At 38.5% G+C, this 20,703-nt stretch overlaps 1 protein-coding gene across 6 annotated transcripts in view; it reads right to left on the reverse strand.

Moving 5' to 3' along the window:
* elavl2 (ELAV like neuron-specific RNA binding protein 2) overlaps positions 1-19,621 on the reverse strand; it is a 37,249-nt gene extending 17,628 nt beyond the window's left edge. Inside the window, exon 1 of one of the 6 annotated variants that reach the window (XM_037759284.1) lies at positions 19,594-19,621. The gene's annotated coding sequence lies outside the window, so the exon portion shown is untranslated. Of the gene's footprint in view, positions 1-14,515; positions 14,699-15,920; positions 16,442-19,593 lie in introns of those variants that run through there. The other 5 variants (XM_037759287.1, XM_037759283.1, XM_037759288.1 and 2 more) reach the window with 5 other exon arrangements.
* Positions 19,622-20,703: the final 1,082 nt, after the last annotated feature.

Genomic DNA, 20,703 nt, shown 5'->3' on the forward strand with positions numbered 1-20,703 from the left:
CATTGTTGGGGTGGGGGAGAAAAGGAGGCTATATTTTTTTGAGCCAGCTGTCCATGCAGATTGGCTTAAACCAGGGAGAAGCAAAAGGCAATGTTTCACTTTGTCACAATTCATCTTCAGTAAGGATCAAACAGCAGAACCAGTCAAGAGAGAAACCTGGCTACAACAACACTGACAATAAGCATGAGGAATGGCAAATTAGTAAATGGATGGGAGTGTTGCACAAGGATGATCGCTGAAATTGGTAAGCACAAATCAACCGGTCTGCTCAGATTGCTCACATCCAGCAAAAGAGTCGGTGCTTAAGTTACGCTGACATATCCTGCATTTGTTATCCAGTCTTTGGCACACACAAAGCATTAAAACTGCAAGCATTCATATTGAAATAATCTACAAATTTCCCATATGTCATAAAGTCATACTTTTGAAAACAAACCACTGACAACTAGTTTGTATCATCAAGGTGAGATGAGCCAGCGTTCACCAACAAGATAACAACAAAAAGACAACTAAAGCTTAAAACTAACTTAAATCACCATAACAAAAATAATTCCATTTATACTCTATGGCAAACCTAAGCAATTTGTGAGGGAAATCTCAATATCACTAACCACAAAACGGCTAGTGTACCATGTTCACATTACCATTCAAACAATTTAAGGACATTTGTTATACTTAAACAAGTATGTTCAAAATAGGAATGTACAAAATTGATCACAGTTGACAATTAAAATGATCAAATTTTGCATTATTTGGGTCAGGTGCTGCTAACACAAAATGTACTGATTTGATTCATCCACTACACAAGTGTTTCTCACAGCGTTTTATAGTAGAGGAAACCCTGCGTTACCTGAATAAAAGGTGCCTCCACTAACATCAGAAGAAATGATTTTTTACACATATCTTCGTCTGCTAATTAATTTCCTAATTAAAACCCTGTACATGGACCTTTTTCAATGTTGTGTTTAACCTAGTAAACTAAGCCGCATACAGCCGTGCCACCATGTTAAACTTGTTAGGAAAAACAAAAAGGCAGGGGCATAACATACAGTGCAATTGTGCTTTTTCCACACAGTTTTTATATTTTTCTTCTGTGGCTTAACAACCACTTCCCTCTACTGTACATACTGTATAGACATTGATGTTTAGGCTATTGTTGTTCCATCTGCATTATGTGTTGGTAAATTAAAGTTACATTACAGGTCCAAACAGATTTTTAGGCTGCATGCTTTTCATTAAAAAAAAAAAATACAGCACAGATAACTGAGCATTTAGTGTCCTATTTATGAATTTGTTTCACCTTGTTGGTTGCATCTAGTGAAAATGTCAACTTGCCATAACTCAAATGCAAATTGATTTTCTCTACTCAAGTGATGAAAACAGCATTGCAATTGCAGGGTGGACAGGCATAAACCTGATCAATATTTCTTAGTGGAGAGCATCTCAAACCAGTCAATGTTGCCATTTTTAGTGTTTCACCATACTCAGCCATAGAGAAGGATAATGTATGAATTAAAAATATTCTTCATTATTCCAGAAGACCGGATGAAGAGATTAAATTATTGATGCCATCTTGATTGCATTTTGTCAGAATATTTCTGCCATCTAAAACATACTGTTGTGCTCTCACACTGTGGTCCATACAAGTATATGCACAACATGTCAATAAATATATACTGTATAGCCTTCTGCTTTCACACATCCTCCATCTGACATTTTCCTTTTATGCCCTTCAGTGAAAGAGTTTTGTTCTAGTAAGTATACTTGAATCTTGACTAAATTAAGTCAGTGCAGCTGTCATGATTGAAGAGGAATCACCTTTGATTTTTTGAACAAGCCATTTCTCATTAATTTTCTTCTTTTCTCTGTTAATTGTGTTACAATGCTGCCACATCTCAGCTGTCACCGTCAGTTGTAGCAATTGGTTGTGCAATGCATCATGATGTACATAATTACATGTGAACTGAGAAAATTGCAGCAAACGGCTCAGTGTCAGTCAGATCAAACATCTGTAGATCCACTCTGAACTCTTATTCGATTAGAAAATAATAAACCTCAGCTTATCCATTGTGAAAACAGGAGGTGTACTGTGAGTGTGTGGTCAGAGTTCAATGGGATAGCTTGAATAAAAATGGCAATGTACCTAACAGTGTTATTTATCTAGACATTTAGATGTCTTTCTGCTCTGAAAACACATCAGCAAGCTATCTCTGTGCACAGAAGAAAACTTGTCAGTAGGGAGAATGTGTGTTTGAGCGCATAGCACACCAATCAGGATTGTAAAGAACAGAATTATTTTTACATTCGCTCCAAATAGTACAAAAACTATTCAAGAAATTGTGAAGATCATATATATATCCATATCTATATATAGATATAGATATATAGATATTTATCTTTTTGTTATAGAATTTAACAGTTTGAATCCAGATAATTTGAAGACTGAAAGGCTGATGCAAAACATCCACTTAGAACATCGTTTAGCCATGAACAATTGCAAACATTTCACATTTAAGGCAGGTGATCAGACTACATGTTACAGTTTTAGTTCTTTCTAAAAGAGACGAGAATTTCAGGCAGTTTCCTTAATCTAATCTGAAAGCATACGTCGATCATCTGATGACTACATTGCCTGCACCTGACTGACAAGTTCACTTATCCCCACATACTCCATATCAAGCCATTAAATCAAAAATGGTCTTAATTGGTCAGTTTTTTAGTTACCCATTATTTGATGTAGTATCCATTGTCACAGGACGACAGTGAACTCAAGTCAATATTCTGGTTTGGTCAGTTGTGTTCGAGAAACCGTGTTTGAGTGGTGAAGTCTGTGCAAGAACCTCCTCACAACAGTGCATTATCATCGGAGTAACAACATCCTATGTCACTGGCAATATGTTCATTCCCATGCTTGCTGATATGTGAAAGATCAGCAAAAAAGAATAATGCACAGATTCCTTAGTGAATATATTAAATTATAAAATTGTTACGTCCTTTATTATGATTGTCTGAGCTGCGTTCGAACCCGTTGTAAAAATACTCTAAAAACACACTGCTATTTTTATACGCTGAAATTAATGAGAGAAATTGAAGAGGTGGAAATGTTAAGAAGCGAAGCAGGTGTTGTGATGAAGTCTGTTCCCCCCTTCGAATAGTGTTTCCCTCCTGTTAAAATAATAGTACCCCCATCGGTAGGAAGGGTTAGGGATAAGGGCTGGTTCAGGTTTAGGTAGGGGGAAACAGACGGGAAAGCAGTATACGGCAGCACTGGCAGCAATTAGACTATGTGGTAAGTTCGCTGTTTTCAGACCTGATTATCCACCTGGACGAGAACGGTCAGGAGTACGCTACGTTGTCATACAATGCATGTGCAAAAAAACACAAAGATACCGGCAAAATAAACAAAGAGTCTACGAGATAGCTATGTTGTCAACTGCTAGCGATATTTTTGTTATCATGATAAAAATGATATCATTGGCAAGTGAAAACACCCAGGGAAAAGTGAGCATAACAGTTGCTGATGGTACATAGATATGTGGTTATAATGTAACTGTAACATGATGAGAATTTATTTTCCTTTCTCCTCACGTTAGGTATACTTGAGAGTCCATCGGGGCCATTTACAATGATTTTACAACAGTTAAGGGGTGTTGCTAGGCACGACACGGAGCATCACTTTCTCCTTCATAAGAACTGGGCTTACTGACTGACTTATTTTGTGTAATGGGCGGCGATGTAACTTAACTTGACAATAATACGACCTGCAACTCTTGTGTTTCATACTGTTGACTGAATATCTTTGATTTTTTCTTTTTAAACTGACGGATGACAAGTTTAGGACATCAGTTTTGGTCTTTATTTTTTTTTTTTTTTTTCAAACTTGGGGTGGGCGGTATACCGGTTTGGCTACGACATGGATTTCACAATACCGTCGTTACTGTGAAAAACACACACGTTTTGGTTTAGCACACACACGAGGGAGATACAACATCCAATGAACTAGGTCACACCCACACAGGTTATACCGTCTATGGTTGCGCACAAGCTACCGCTGTTTTGTCTCATCACGAAACCTTGTTTTTCATTTCGACGAGCAGCCACACAGCCCTCATGTGCAGTGTGTGGTGTCCACACAGACAGCATTGCTGCTGCGGCACTGCTACCGCTTGCCAATGGAGTGAAAAGAGGTAGAATCATGTTTTAAGTGGAGCATCCCTTTTAACTTTGTAATAACGTGATATTATACTGTCACCGCAAAAGCAAAAAAAAAAAAAAAAAAAAAATTATATAAATTTTAGGTCATATCGCCCAACCCTATTTCAAACATCAAAATATGGCAATTATAAAAGTGGCACAATGCCATTCTACAGGAACTGTTTTCCTCCACTGATAAAATACAAAGTTTTGGTTGAACTGAGAATGACTGAAAATGTCCAATCAATAATTTCTACTGTAAAGGTCAAACATTCAGGCCAACATCGCTTGCAGGTTGGGGAGACATTTGTGTGTACATATATAGCCTAGATTGTTTTATGAAATACATCCTTCTTCACCGTCACCGTTTTCAGGCTTCTGAATGTACTGTGGACAAACTGAATTACCAATGATGCAGTGCACCAGTGCAAAAACATGACTCACTGATTCACTGGCATGTCCCTAAACCAAGGTCAAAACCCAGTGACTACATAACCCAAGCAAAAATAGAAACTACAGCCATACAGAAAATAGCTTCAACCCACATGACCCATTACCACATAAATTTCATTCACTAGAAGAAACAATAACCTCAGATGAGTAATTCATCTTCCACGTGACAATCGTTTACAGAGCATATTATGGAAACATTCAAAGTCTGAACAAGGACAGTCAATTGTTCATAGCCAGTAACAAGTTAACTTAGCAGCCTCAATCTCCCAGGACATGGGCAATGAGCATCTCTTAACCGGTTATGAACATTTTCAGCATGTTTTGCAGCAAATGCAAAGAGATGGTCAAGGAGCTGAAGCAATAAACTAGTTACATTAGATTGACGGCTGCAGACTACAGTGCTAATTGCATCAACACTCAAACCTCCATAATATCAAGGTAAAAACACCAACTTTCACCATGCAGTTTTGCCAGAAAATCTGCCATTTTGATAGAAAATTACACAACATGATGGAGGATTTCTCAATATCATCCCTCCTATTCTCCTGTATGGGAAACCACAACCCTAGAAACTGATGTCCCAGAGTGGGAAATAAATATTCAATTAATCATTAATATTCCTTATAATATGTAAGTGTTAAACTTGCTCCATACAGACTAGGGGTGTCCGATATATTGGTTTCATCACGTTCACCGGTGTTTCATTAGGCCACGACATGGATTTTGCAATACCGTCGTTGCCGTGATAAACACACGCTTTGGTTTAAGACAAGGAAGAGGGTTTCACACACAAGGGAGATACAACACCCAATGAGCTACTTCACACCCACACAGTTTGTCTATAGTCCGTTTCGACGCGGAACCTCTTGCTTTTCATTTCGGCGTCCATGTTAACAGGTTAGAGCAGCCGCACAGCCTGCTGAACTGCTACGTAGTACGTGTGTGGTGTCCACACAGCCAACATTGCTGCTGCAGCGCTGTTACTGCCAGCCCTCAACAGATCATTTTCACTGTCTATTTTTGCTGTGAACCGCACGTGTCGCAGGGAAAAGGATAGGTGACACACACCAAATCTCCTGCAGCTGAGCCAGGCCGCTCATGGTCCATGTGTCATTAATACAGTAACGATCCAACAGCATCTACGCTGCTTTTTTTTTCTTCAAAATTGAATATTAATTTTCATATTTGAATATCTGTTTTTTTACTATTAGAATATATATTTGAATTGAGAATATTCATTAACAGCCCTAGTTTATAGCCTAACGTTAGCTTTGGACTTCTGGCGATTGCATTTACACTTCAAAAGTCATAAAAGTTGTGTTCATTTGTGAGATTATCTTGCTGAACAAAACGTGTAAGTATCAAAAACATTTGTTTGCCACAGAGCTTATTTTCTGCAATAATCCAAAATGCAATGGAAAAAAACCCATTGGCTTTTTGTCGAGAGAACCAGTGGGATGCTAACTTCCTGGTTGGCCTACAAAAGTACGTCATCCCTGCATCAATCTATTGGAAGGTGAAACGTAACGTACGTAAACATGTGCATCATGTTTATTTTCTAAGGTGGGTTAATTCATTTATTTATTTTAATTACGAATCATTACAAATATAGTATGATTTAAAAGTAGCCCTCTGCATTGGAGATTCAAACCCCTTGTTAATTGTAGTAGAGTCGTGTAAAGTAGTGCACGGACTTGCATGTGGTGCTACTGAATGCCGCATTAGACTACTCTCATTGCAGGTAATGTCTGGTTGCAGGCCATGACAAACATGAACGCACACTAGTCACACCAGGCATCATAAACGGCATACTTCTAAATAGGGATGCTCATTTTGAAAAATGTTCTTAACCGATAACCGACCCTCGTTAACCAATTATTAACTGTTAACCGACAAGATTTGTGCCTCGCATGCAGCGGTGTACCAGCTGTAGGAGCACAACAGATAATCGTTGACGGGAGTCCCCAGTTCCCCCGTCCAGGAGCGTTAACTTAGCAGCTACGATGCTGCGTGTAGTGTCGCAGCCACTTTCCCAGTAAAAGTCTCCACCGCATATTTAGTTTAGTTTAGCAGGTTGTCAGCTGTGTGTCTGCCCGGCGTAACGATACTTTGTCTGCCCGGCATAACTTTAGCGAGTGTCCAACAGTGTGTGTATTTGTGCTACGTTAGCAGCTCTAGCATTGCCGGAGGCTTCGTGCTTGCCGCCGCACACGTAGTCTGTCAGCGCGGCGTAACTTTAGCGAGTTTCCAACAGACCGTGTGTTGGCGGTAAGTGTGGGGTTGTTTGCGTTATAGCTGTGAACGTAGGTGTAGCAGACAGTGTGTGTACAGTTTATTTGTCGTTGAATAAATGCTACGAAAGTACAACACTTTCGCTCCGCTCAAGCGAGCCAGAGACTGGAGCCGACTTCCTGTATCCTGCAACTTAATGTTAATATAAAAAATATAAAACCAGGTAACTGCAAAATGTAAGTACTGTTTTGACATGTCAACTTTTTTGCAATTTTGTTAACATGGCAAAAAAGGGCACAAAGACAGACATCTCAAAGACCTAAGTGATATTCAGCCAAAGTTCTCCATATGCCAAAAATCACAATTCAAAGCCACGAACAGCCTCCCCACATGCGGAGTAACAGAAAAAAGCAGGCCACAAGCGAACATATTGTGTTGAAGAAAATGACTTACTTCAATCTCCATTTCATATGTTTCACCTTTTATTCCAAGTACAAAGCACAAACATTGGCTATTGTCCCGCTTGAGATAGTGCCACAAGGCAGAAATATTTCATTAGATAAACACTTGGAAGAGAAAGCTTGGCAAGACGCCTCTCCCCAAAAATTTCAGTCAAGGCTTTCACTGTGTGCAGCCAGCCAGCAGCCTCCTCTTAGTGCAGGCATTTGAGTGCGGAGCATCTTGTTTCCCTAGAGGCCTTGCCTCACAGTTTTCGTCAGAAACCAGCCCAAGATAAAGACCACGAGGTTCTTTTTTTGTTTTCCCATCATTGCTAAGATAAACCCATCCACCTCCACAATTTTACCCCACCGAGCAGGCTGCCTTTTAGGACTCATTAAAGTGTAGCGTGTTTAGTTATTGGTACTCTCAGATCCCACAGCCTTCTCACAAGGGGGGGAAAAGCCTCTGCACGCAGAGTAACTATGAAGAGAATACAGAGTCACAATTCAAATAGAGTGAATGATTTTGACTTCACACACACAAGCTTAAGTTATCTTTTTTTAGTCACTAGGACAATATGCAAAAATAAAACATAAGGGACATTCAACTAACGACAAAGCTTCGTCATTACTTTACTTCAAATACTTTGACAGCTGCTATACTTTTGTGCTTTAGCCCTGTGTCATGCTTCTACCTCTGATGCTGGCTGTTTTAGCAGTTCACTAATTGTGCTAATTAATTACACAGAAAAGTGACTGAGTGGGTGTCTGGAAGCAATATTTCACAGCTGATCAACCTCTTGACTGAAGTACAGCTGGAAATCAACTGTTATGGAATCAGTCACAACCTGATAACATTTTGTGTCTGTATCCTGTTCAGCGACTGATAGTCGGACAAATCAAGCAATATGATGAAGTCATGTTGGGTTCTGAGAAATTGTGACAAGCTTTTTTCACTATTTTCTGATGTTTTTTTAGACTAACAAATGAATTGCTTAATCATTAAAATAATCAACAGACGAATTAATACACATTGTTAGTTGCACCCCTTACATTGTTCACTTGTAAAACTCTGATGCACTACAGTACTTGACAAATGTAGTCTACAGCCAAGACACCAACATCCTCCCCTCTTTTCCAGTATGAGCACACTGTTTCATACTTTTAAAGTATTACCAGTAATATTGCACAAAATGGTTATATTTGATTACATATTGGTTGAAAAGGCCTTTGGCATCCATTTTCTTCAGCCAGTCAGTCAATTTCAGGGATTATACAAAACAATATAGTATATAGTCCCTTTCTGTGAGACCTTTTATGGGATCAAAACACAAGATAAAAATAACTACTGTATATTTGACAAACATTAGTTTGATGAGGGGGAATACAGTGGGACAAAGTTTTAAAGGTGCTAATTGCAAGATTGGAAATATTTCTATTGCCGCCACACAAGGGCTGTATATTGGCAAGAATCTGGCGATACGATCCGTATCATGATACAGGGGTTACGACTCAGTATATTAAGACGTATTGCAATACTGTAAGTAAAGCGATATATTAAAAATTATTTAAAATTATTTTAGGAATTCTGTCATAGTATAAAGAACACACCACCAGAACAGTGGGATCTGCATTTATCACAGTCCCTATAACATTCAACATCATAGCACTACTTTGACACACTGTTTGATACACTGAGAGGACGCACCTTTTTGCCAATGAAATAAAGTACTGACTGAGTTAATCATTGCATGTAAACTATTAATTAAAAATCGGTACTGTGTTTTTGGGAATCGATACAGCATCACAAAACATATCACGATATTCCATATTTTCTTACAGTACTCTGCACAGCTACAACGGCAATATGGTACGTACTACACTTCCGCGACGGTGCCATCGGTGGGGACGGGGTTATCAGATGTAACCGCAGCACGGGAGAGGTGCTGAGCGGCAGCCGTGAGCTAGCCAGGGGGGCACGTTCACATACACTAACATGCACTAAAACCACATGCGGCCGGCCCGGCTATGTCAACAAAGCACTGAGAACCTCTGCTTACAACACACACACAGGGAGAGAGACTTCATTCTCTGCTCAGGTACCCATTACTCCTTTATATCTTTACATAGCAAATACTTGTTTGATGCTATATTAATGCTCTGGATATCGTATAGAGTACCTTAAAGATCTTATCATACATAAACAATTGGGCAATGTAGCCCATTTACAGATCTGACTAAGAAGAAGAACTTCTTGAACTTAAACCTGAAGCCAACAGCAAGATCAGCATGTACTGATGTGACACTGAGCACTTAAAGTGAGGAGGCACGAATCTCTGCTACTAGCTCCTCGGAGGATTAAATTGACCAAGTATGCGTGACAAGCTGCAGAGTGAAGAACTCCAGAGTGCACACACTGACATGCACGGCCTGTCCTTGAAAACTAAAAGCCCACAAGTAACAGTTCAAAATATCCCAGCTGAAAACACAGATGTGACCAGTCTACCCACACACTGAAATGTGTCAAGGCAAAGGCTACAACATACGATGCTGTAAAATGATCCAGACTACTTGTACCTTGATGAGAAAAATAAGGTATACTGTACAATTAACTATGGTGAATTTATAAGTTTGCCCATGCACATATCAACTGATTTCTCTTTTCGTGAAAAATGAATGTAGTTTTCCCTGGTGTGCCGGAAATACACTTTTTACCTCGAAAGATTTACTACTTTGATTTTAATTGCATCTGGTCCATTAAATTCTGTAGCCGACTTTGAATCATCTTTTTTGCTGACAACAAGTGAACATTGTTGATCATGTAGTTTACATCACATGCTGGCAGGACAATTGCTATCTTAGATGTTGTGTTGCTCAGCAGTCAAAACTCTGCTCAGTGTTTCAATGTATTTTTGCTCTACTATTCCTCCTAGCAAATCAGTTTTGAATACAGATTAACATTTAAAGATAAGCATGTATCAACATAGATGTGCTTAATATTTTGATAAGTTTGTCCTGAAGGTGCAATGCTACAGTGGGTAGGGTTGACAGTGGGTTAGTTATGCAGCAGCTCCCTAATACCAGAGCCAGTTAGAATAATACTGAAAAGCGATGCAATACTGAGTTATAATTGGCAGGCTGCCTCCAAAGTGAACTGTACAATATCTCACCAAAAAAATAAACCATTTACCAAAGAGTCTGCCTGAAATAATATTCAGTTGGGTAGTTTGTATTGCTCAAGAGACCGCAACACATGTTCATCAATATTTGACTTATTCTGAATTTTGACCAGAGGCATGTTTTATTCTTTCTGGCTTGATGCTGTTAGAGAACCAATGTAAAAATATCAACTTGTCATTACTTATGAAAAAGAATATTGCCCAAATATCCTGATCCGTTCTCACAATTTTCTTTTATTTCATAAAAAAAAATATAGAAAAAAGTCTGAGTCTGTTATTATCACACGAATTGCCTGTTCTTGCAACTGTTTAACATACCAACACTATTGGTTATGAATATGTGTTAACTCAGAGGAACTGATTGGTACTTAATACCAAGTAATCAATGACAAATTAACTCATTCTGAGAATTTACACATTTTGTACTAATAGCTAAACTCTAAAAGTAACATCACCAAAGAATGGATTGTTAGTAAAAACCTACTGTAACATATCAGTAAATTTTCAGCTACTGGCGTATTTACTTTAATATAAAAAAGTGCACGGGCCATATATTATAAAAAAGGGTGAGTGTCATGCTAAAGCTTGGCTTAATATCAGATAAAACAAGACAACAAACCATATATTTACAAGGTACAACTTTTAAAACGTTATAGGTCAGAGTGTTTAAAACTAAGAAGAGAGTGACAATTGTGATTGTTTATTTAGCACTGGGTTCATCGATGAGGTTGTGATGTTTCAGTCTCTTAAGCGCCTCAGCTATTTTAACTGTTTTTGACTAGAGGTCTTAGACTATTAACCTTACTTTGATTTTGTCAATTTAGCAGCCAAGCCCCAAACACTAAATCAGGGTTTACAGATTGCAATACAGTCGCTATGAGCTTCAGTCTAATTTAAAATTAAAAAGAAATGTCTTGAATGTTTAGGCACCACTAGGTTTATTTATACTACCTCTTCTTCTCACCATCACAGGCCTACACACTAATACAGCCAAACATTAGACACAAATCAACACTCACCACATAACACCTATACAGAGCATGAAATGTGATCTATAGAAGCTGCTGTGATGCAGTGACAGGGTCAAGAACACTGCATTGCTGGCCTCCAGTAATGACCCACACACGTGCAGAGTGAGGGCCACCCTGTGGCCAACAGACATGGAGGACCAAATGAAAACAGTCCTGTGCAGCATCCACAGAGCCCAGACTAGATCAACTGCATAGGAGGGGTAGAGGGGGAGGCCATGAAGAGAAGAAAGGGGGATGGGCATTTAAGAAGGACAAAAGGGGGGGAATTGCTTTTTTTTTTTTAAAGCCACCCACTGTATACTAACCCAGTTCTGACAGCAGCACACATTGCTGTACAGAGCACAGTGATGTGGCCTTTGGAAGTTCACTCACTGTCCTGCATTTTAGTCACTCTGTCAGCAGCCTTTATTTAGAAAGGCAAACGTGGGGGCTCAATAATACATTAAGACAGCCGCTCTTATCTCTTGTCGCTCTCAGGAGCACAGAAGCTGCTGAAATTGTGGAAGTTGCATGAACACTGAAGAGGAAAATGCCTAAAAGCAGCATATATAAATATGAACATTTGAGCATATCGTATCTATACTAAAGCTGGACTTGTGATGCGATCTGTAAGGATACTTAATATTAATTAAGATATTGTCTTGGGCTTTTGACATAACTGATATTAATAGCAAAATTGCACAATATCACTACTTAAGTAACAGTGCTCTAAAAAGCACAAACACCAAGACCCAAGTAAAATGGAACCTGATTCAGGCATTGTTTTTTAGAAAAATATATTTTGCATACAAAGAGTTGTGGTATTTAATTACCATAAGTACTATATGTAATCAGGTGATTGGACAAAAGGCGGCAAAGCCCACTACTTTATCACTGACAAATATTGAACTTCTGGTCTGTTAATCATATTCTATTTCATCTGTCTGAAAAATGTCTCACTTGTCACAGAGTCAAATCAATAAATCAGAAAAAAAAAATTAAATGAGGAAACCACGTATAATAATAATAAACACTACAGCGTGCAAACGTCTATGTTCTAACTAACAAATACTAGGAATCTCCACTCATAGTATCACACCTTTGAATCCTCAGTAAGGAGTGACATCCCCATTTCATTTTACTGGGCTGTCCCCCCTATGCCCACAGGACCACAGATGTCCTGTGTGTTGGCAACCTCCTGGTAAATTAACTGGCCGGGCTCTTAGCTGCTGGCTTCGACGATATGTAATCTTTTCATGACCTACCAACTGAAGATTACTCACCGCAGACTGCCAACTATAACTCAGACGCCTGTGGCTTCAGCACATTCACCTGCTCAATATTCAAGGCCAGATACTACAATCATAAGCACAAAAAGATGCAAAATAGAAAAGAATATGCCTTTGTTTATACCATAAATTACAGTATTAACAACTGTCCTCAAAGCCCTTGAGCACAAAAACTACAATGAACCTAAAAACCTCCTTTTTGACCATTTACAAGTGGACAGTAAACCGCTCATTAGTATGAGTAACACCATCACTCACCATTATATCAGGTAGTAAATTATGAATGTCAAACATCACATATATAGCAGAATAAGGTTTCATGTACTGGATAATAAAAAATCAGATACACTGACAAAATAATGGCCATTGTGTGTAAACACAGAATAAATTCACAGCTAAATAAATATTATGGTAATGTAGTTTTAATTCAAAGAATTGATAAGAATATATATCTGCAAAAAGCATTGTAAATGCAACAGCAGTGGTATAATATAGTGCTGCAAAAAAAGTACACTTGCCACATTGCGCCATATACATGCATGTATTTATTCATGTGAACATGGTCTGAATTAAACATCCCCATGAAGCTAAAAACATCCTTTTTTGACCAAGTGGACAGTTAAAACGCTCATTAGTATGAGTAACAGCATCACTCACCATTATATCAGGTAGTAAATTATGAATGTCAAACATCATATATAGCAAAATAAGGTTTAATGTACTGGATAAAAAAAAAAAAAATCAGATGCACTGACAAAATAATGGCCATTGTGTGTAAACACAGAATAAATTCATAGCTAAATTAAATATTATGGTAATAATGTAGTTTTAATTCAAAGAATTGATAAGAAGATATCTGCAAAACTTATTGTAAAATGCAACAGCAGTGGTATAATATAGTGCTACAAAAAGTGCCACATTGCTCCATATACATGCATGTATTTAGGTAATGCTGCAAAAAAGTACACCTGTCACATTGCTCCATATACATGCATGTATTTAGGTAATGCTGCAAAAAAGTACACCTGCCACATTGCTCCATATACATGCATGTATTTGAACCCAACTGAGTTTAAAGGTAATGCTAATTAGGAGAACTACAAGGTGTGAGGGTGACTTGAGGAGGAGAGTTGAGAGCTGCCTTGCTCTCCTTAATTGATTAATCTGTGACACCTGGTGGTGTGCTACTGCAGGCAAACTGCGCAACACGACTGAAACTCGGTTCATGCAAAGTCCAAACTACGCAGTGCATTCTCCACAACACCACTATTGCATACAAAAAAAACGATAAAAGTCCAAATTGCATTTTTAGTTTTAACTTTGTGTGAAACTGCAGCATGCTAGTCGTCATTTGACGCTACACCAGAGCTAGCGCCGTGCAGACTCCGCCGGTGCACCGCGGTTCGTGCATGAAACTCAAGTTTGCATGAGTATATGAGAATATCTTGCATGTAAGCTAGCCCCGATATGTAGGTCTGGGTTTGCTACTACATGCATGATTAATTTAGCTAGCTTAAAAGTTAGATATTACAGGCCAAACACTGTGTGACGTTAAAACGCGCATATTTCCAATGAAGTTCTGCACGCCAACATGTCCGACTTGGTTTGGCCTCGCTAGCTACCGTAACTCGTTAAATGCCTTTTGTTCTACGTCCATTTTCTGCACAGTTGGTCGTGCAACTTCATATTTTTTACACTATTCCTTTGTGGTGTCTTACCTTGAAGGCGTTCAGTCGGCGTCGCGGGTATTTAATGATGTAAAGTCTGCAGACATCAAACTTTTTTGGGTCTCAGTTGTTTCCGCAGCAGGAAAAAAAGGGGGCGGTGGCGGGAACGCGGCTACATTAAGTAAACTAATCAGACCCTCTCGGCCAATCAGAGAAGACCCCGCTCTCTAAACCCGGAAATACACTATTAACGCATTGATTTGCTGCAGGTGTACTTTTTTTGCTGCATGCTACCTATAGCCTGAGTACCATTTGGAGCCAAAATGGCAATCCAAAAGGAAAAAAACACACAGCACATGAAAATTGCTGGAGCAAGTGGTCCCCAAAAGCTGCAGCAAAGGTGCCACCATCAGGGTCCCTGGGGTGTTCAGGGGGAAACCAGCAAAATTAAGAGTTTAATTTCACTACAATTAGGCCTACAACAGGAATCTATAAGCATTTCTATTTTAGATCTCTCCACTGTTTGTGCCTATACAGGACAGACATCATGTATCTGGCATTAATATACGAATAAAAACCTAATAAAATGTGAATGCTGCATGATAAGTGGCCTTTTTGCATGAAAAAAGATGAAATCCAGAGTGTGATTTCTTTTAGTGTTGTCTACACTTTACACCTATAAGACCTGGAATTCACAAATGTAATACACATATGCTCATTATTACAGAATAACTTGGAACATATCATCCAGCAACTCCAAGTAGACTGCACTTAACCTATATAGCATTACTCATTTTGGAAGTTACACTTGAAGTTACACCTCAGCAATACTCAGCTATTTTACATTTTAAATCAACACACCACTTAGTTATGAATCACATTCGTATTTGGATACGTTTTTAAATGTATATCCTTAATAAAAATGTTTGATATTGATGCTCAGATTAAAAATCATGTACATTTGGTTATTATTTACTGCAACCATAACTGTGAAATTCTACATATGCTATAAAACAGTGTTAGTCCAATATTTCCAACGTTTTTTACTTTAGATGCAGTAACATAAGCGACTACTATGCGGATCCCACGTTTCAGCTTTCTACCAAGGCCTATATTTCTACACACTACAGCAATAAACGCGCCCATGTCTTAATACTGGGGAGATGTTGAAATGAGCACGTGCAGAGATAGCCTACTTATCCCATCGTGTAAGTCTATGATATCCCCAAGGCACCCGCAAATCAGAGTTGGAAAATCAGCCGTCAATGGAAACATGAATGCATCACGGTCACTTTTTCCTATCGCGTTTTTGCATGCAATATAAGACAGCCTGAAGAAGACTGCAGTGAATGCATGATCTGCTCTCCACACACACTGTCCTTAAAAAGAACTGACACAAGGATTAAAAAATATCGATTTCAGGTGAATGAGCAAAATGTGTAAAAATAGATCTTACCGTTTCTATAAATGAAAGTTATGGACGTCCTTTAGGCAAAACAAATCTCTGAATGAAAACACCTGTGCCAAATAGCAGTGTCAAATGATGGATTCCTCTCTCTCTCTCTCTTTTTAGTTCAAACTTGGAAACATAAAAAGCCAAACACAAACAAGAGAAAATGAGGGAAAATGAAATATTTATTAAATCAAAAACACAGAAATGAGTTTCCTTTCAGCAAAATGCAATGAAACCAAAAAAAAAAAAAAAAGGGAAAAAACAGAACAGAAGAAATAAAAGGAATCAAATAATTAAAAAAGCCCGGCTTCTGCCTGTCTCGCTCTTTACAGGTGCGCCACACAAACACGCGACATCACTGAGTGGAAACCAATGCGAGGAGGAGGTTGTCTTTAAAAGGAAGATAGTCCTGCACGCACAATATATAGGGCCGTATCACAGCATGCCTATACCTCTCCGCTCTCTCTCCGTTTCATCCATTCAACCTACACATGAACACGCATTGGACGCGGAAGTATACCCGGAGTAGCTCCATCCACCGCTTTATGCGCGCAGGAGCTTCCTCCGACAGCGATTGGCTCTTTACGCGCTCCTCGTTGTGTTGCTCAACGCGTCTCTCTCCAAAAATCACAAGATGCCATTCGTCGTCGCAACAGTCACTCAAACGCGATCAAGCATTTTTTTCCCCTAAATATGGCATTTGAAGTCAAACATCGCCTCGCAAAAGACACGCACAGTGCAGCAGGCGGGAATAACACCGTGGCTTTGGAGAGTATTCCTCTTTTTTTGTTTGTTTTTTTGTGCGTTTCACACCACATCATGTCACCATCATAAAAGAAAAAGGAACAAAAAAATCCTTATTTTATTCATTTGTGTGCTGTTTTCACTGTTGGATGTTTTATTCCACTTCTTCAGCCCTCACATGAGAAAATAAAACAACTCTGAAACATTCTCCTATAATAAACCAAACGCGCTCGTCATCATCATGGTGTGTTTTTTTTTTTGCTACATCATGCCCCCTCACTGTCTGCGCCATTTCATTGCTCTCACATCATCAGTGTCATGGGCAAGATATCTGAAAAATGATTTTTTGCAATAAACGTTTGCATCAGTGCAGGAAAGCAAAATCCCTCTGCATCCAAGCAGCTCTCAGCATCTTTCAGCATCTTTCAGCACCACGGACAGCGCAGTTCCTCCACTTACAGTATAGCTGACTGTGGATCAGCCTACATGCTTCCCACTGTCTGCCTCACACACTTACAGTCAATGGTCAGCCCTCAATGCTCCACCTATAAGGCTAGAAACAAAAGGTGGGCGTTCAGTTTGGGCTCCCCTGACACATTTTAAACAATAGATATTTTTATGTAAGCTTCACCTGTAGTAACATCACAGCAGTAGTGTGAGCACAAGATGCACACTATAGTGGAGCTTTTACAGCAGGAGTGGTAGTAGCAGCAGGCTTATCCCATGCACATCTTTTTGTCGACTTTCAGAGGGTGGAGCAACAGTTAGGCTCGCATGGATACGCGTGAAAAGAGGGCAGATCGATGCTTTCAAACATATAAGCCTGTACAGTAGCAAGTGGCGAAAGGCTATAAGCTCATAAGCTCACTGCAGAAAGCCTTCGACACAATAGGACCGGTATCAGAGGAAAGCCATAGCCATGAAATGACACCTTATATATTGTATATATGTTCAGATGCTTTTCTCAATACTGTAAATAATAAATAATACAAATAATGGAAAATCTCAAGTTATACTACTCTACTCGAAGAACTAGTCTAAATTCAGAGATACAGAATAAAGAAATGTGTACAATGGGATCCTGGAGAATGTACAAACTAAAACCGAAAAGCCAACCTTTAGAGGGAAAAAAAGGGAACATCTCTCTGGATTTCTACTATTTATGTGTTCCACATTCTTAGGTTAAAGCCCATTATAAAATAAACAGCGTGCTGAGGACCTTTGTGCCAATCACAACAAAGAGGGAGCGACGAGAGTCATGGAAAGTATCACATACTGCTCTTTCATAGTATCTGTCATTATAATACAGCCAATTCATTACTTAAGGTAAACTGAATAATTCCATAGGGTGTGAGGCAATATACTCTATTCAGAACTGTTGGACGACTGACTTTATGTACTAAATCGATATATCAATGTGCAAATTTGGGTGTACATTAGTGTATTTATTTGAAAATAGATCACAACCTTTCAGTGATCTTTAGGATGATGATATTTAAGAACAGAATACCGCAGAAATTAATTAATTATAATGTCCTGCATGCTGTATAGACTACTATACTACATTATATACATACTGTATACTGTATTTTATACATATATACACACATACAGTGTATATATATATATATACACTGTATATACATATATATATGTATATACAGTATATACATATACACTTACATATATATACACACATATATACATATACATATATATATATATATATATACATATATATATATATATATACATACATATACACACATATACATATACACATACATAATATATACACATATACATATATACGCATATACATATATACAAATATACACTTACAGTATATACACATATATATATATATATATATATACACACACACACACACACACATATATATATATATATATATACATACACAGTATACATACACAGTATACATACAGTATATACATATATATGCACATATATACAAAATAAACTGTACTTAAAATGCAGATTTCAGATTATTCTATTTGTGATATTTTCAAATACAAACTAGTGTAAGCTTTCTGTCACAGCATGAATTAGGTCCACTATGCATCATTCTTAGTTAATACTGCACTATTAACATGTATGATTTATATAATAAATGACGTATGTGCGATTGACCATACACACAGGAGTTTCCTGCTCAAATCTGGGATGTTACGTTGAAGTACAGCTCCACTGAAAATCAGTTAAGTTAGTTTGATGTCGGTCCAATTTTCCGGCTCCGACGACTCGAAATTTGCATGACAAAACTCAAACATTCTAAGGTTAAAATCAAAATCAATCTTCTGAAAGGTATTTCCAGGCTTCACATCTTGATGACGGCACATGTTTAAGTCTCGCTGCTCTGGTTTCTTTGGGGAAGTTATTCATGCCCACAAATATCAATTAGATCATTAGCATTTAGATAGCATATAAGAATTCTTAAAATGAGAGAGAACATGGACCTATTGGCCCTATTTTTAATGGTGATTTGTGAAAGTGTGCCTCAAAAGAATGTCAGGAAGACTTACTGGGTAGGTAGATTATATTTTTAAAGATCAGACACAAGGGAGGGTCAATATATATCAGGATAAATCAGTAATTCCGTGTGACTTGTTTCCAGGGATAGAATTGGACGGGAAAAATAAGGACGCAGCAAATTAACACCTAATAAAGGGTCAATTGAACAAACTGACAAATCAACTCTTTCACTTCAGGCACTGCTGGGCCTCTTCTTAAAGTCTGACTTTCATGAAGCTGAATCCCCGCGAGGCATTATCACAGACTAGCAGTCAATAATTTTGGCTTAGGGTTGAACAAATACAAAAACTCTCTGAACACTGGCGTATTAAATATTATGCTACTCGGGAGACTTCTCTGCGTGGCAGCCAAGGCAACAATCATTAGAGAATCTTACCAGACTCCTGTAGCTTTGGTCCAGCACCATCTTCCCGTCAGGCCCTCACAGCATGCTCCTGGCCAGCCACACCGCACCCAGGGAGCTGTAAGAAAACAACCATCTTGATTCCACCAAGGAGACAAAGAAGCACAGTACAGTCAGTGTGGGGGAATGGACATATTTGACTTTGCAACAGTAGTTCTATGTAGAAGTACCCAATGAGTGGTCTTCCTCATCTTCTTCTTCCTTCTTTCATCTTCCTGTGGAATTGAAAATTGCATATTAACACATAGATCCTCCCCCCTCTGGCTATTCAACCAGCAGTTTTTAACTTGTATGTATTAGTTTATTCCTTTTCCACACAGTCTGGCCAACAGTAGCAACGGTCTTTTGTAAGTTAATTTTAGCCCAATCGATGTTGTTCTGCAATGAGCTGTCATACTTGACACCTTCACAATTCTAATAAAATGCATTTTGAAGCACTTTTTTCAAGGTGAACCTAAAGTGTACATGTGCAAATAATCCATTTATACAACTACTCACTTCCAATTCATCTTTTCAAATAGTTATGATCAAAAATAAAATGTGCAATGCATCCATATTCTATATTATAAGAGTCTTTGAGAGGCCCATCATTGTTGCTCATAGCAATTGCACTTCTTGTTCCAATACTCCCAATGGAACTTGTTGATGTGGACGGTTTCCTGACTCATGATGGACTGTGCAAGGGGTGTGGCCTTAAAGGAAACACAATATCACATTATGAATAAGGCAACCTTAAATTATGATAACCACTTACGAGAAATGAGAACATACTCAAAGCGAGAATTGATTAAATACAGAATGATCTACAGATGTGTGTATTCAGTGAAAAAGACGATAATTCAAGGGGATTTTGGTTAAAAGAACTGGGAGTTACAGCTATGACACAGTGCTTACTGGCCATGGGCTAAAAGGTGGCAAACAGGTTCATCAGGGGACTCTTTACTGTAAAGCAATACGACTCTAATGGAGAGAAAGCCCTAGCATCCAAACCTGTCGGCGGATCAGGTCGCCATCTATATTTCAGGGCCACAAATATGAACAAAAGTGTAATATGTACACCTCCTTGGAGGGAATGTAGGTCAA

The sequence above is a fragment of the Sebastes umbrosus genome, chromosome 22 (assembly GCF_015220745.1).
Source record: "Sebastes umbrosus isolate fSebUmb1 chromosome 22, fSebUmb1.pri, whole genome shotgun sequence".
Taxonomy (NCBI): Eukaryota; Metazoa; Chordata; class Actinopteri; order Perciformes; family Sebastidae; genus Sebastes; species Sebastes umbrosus.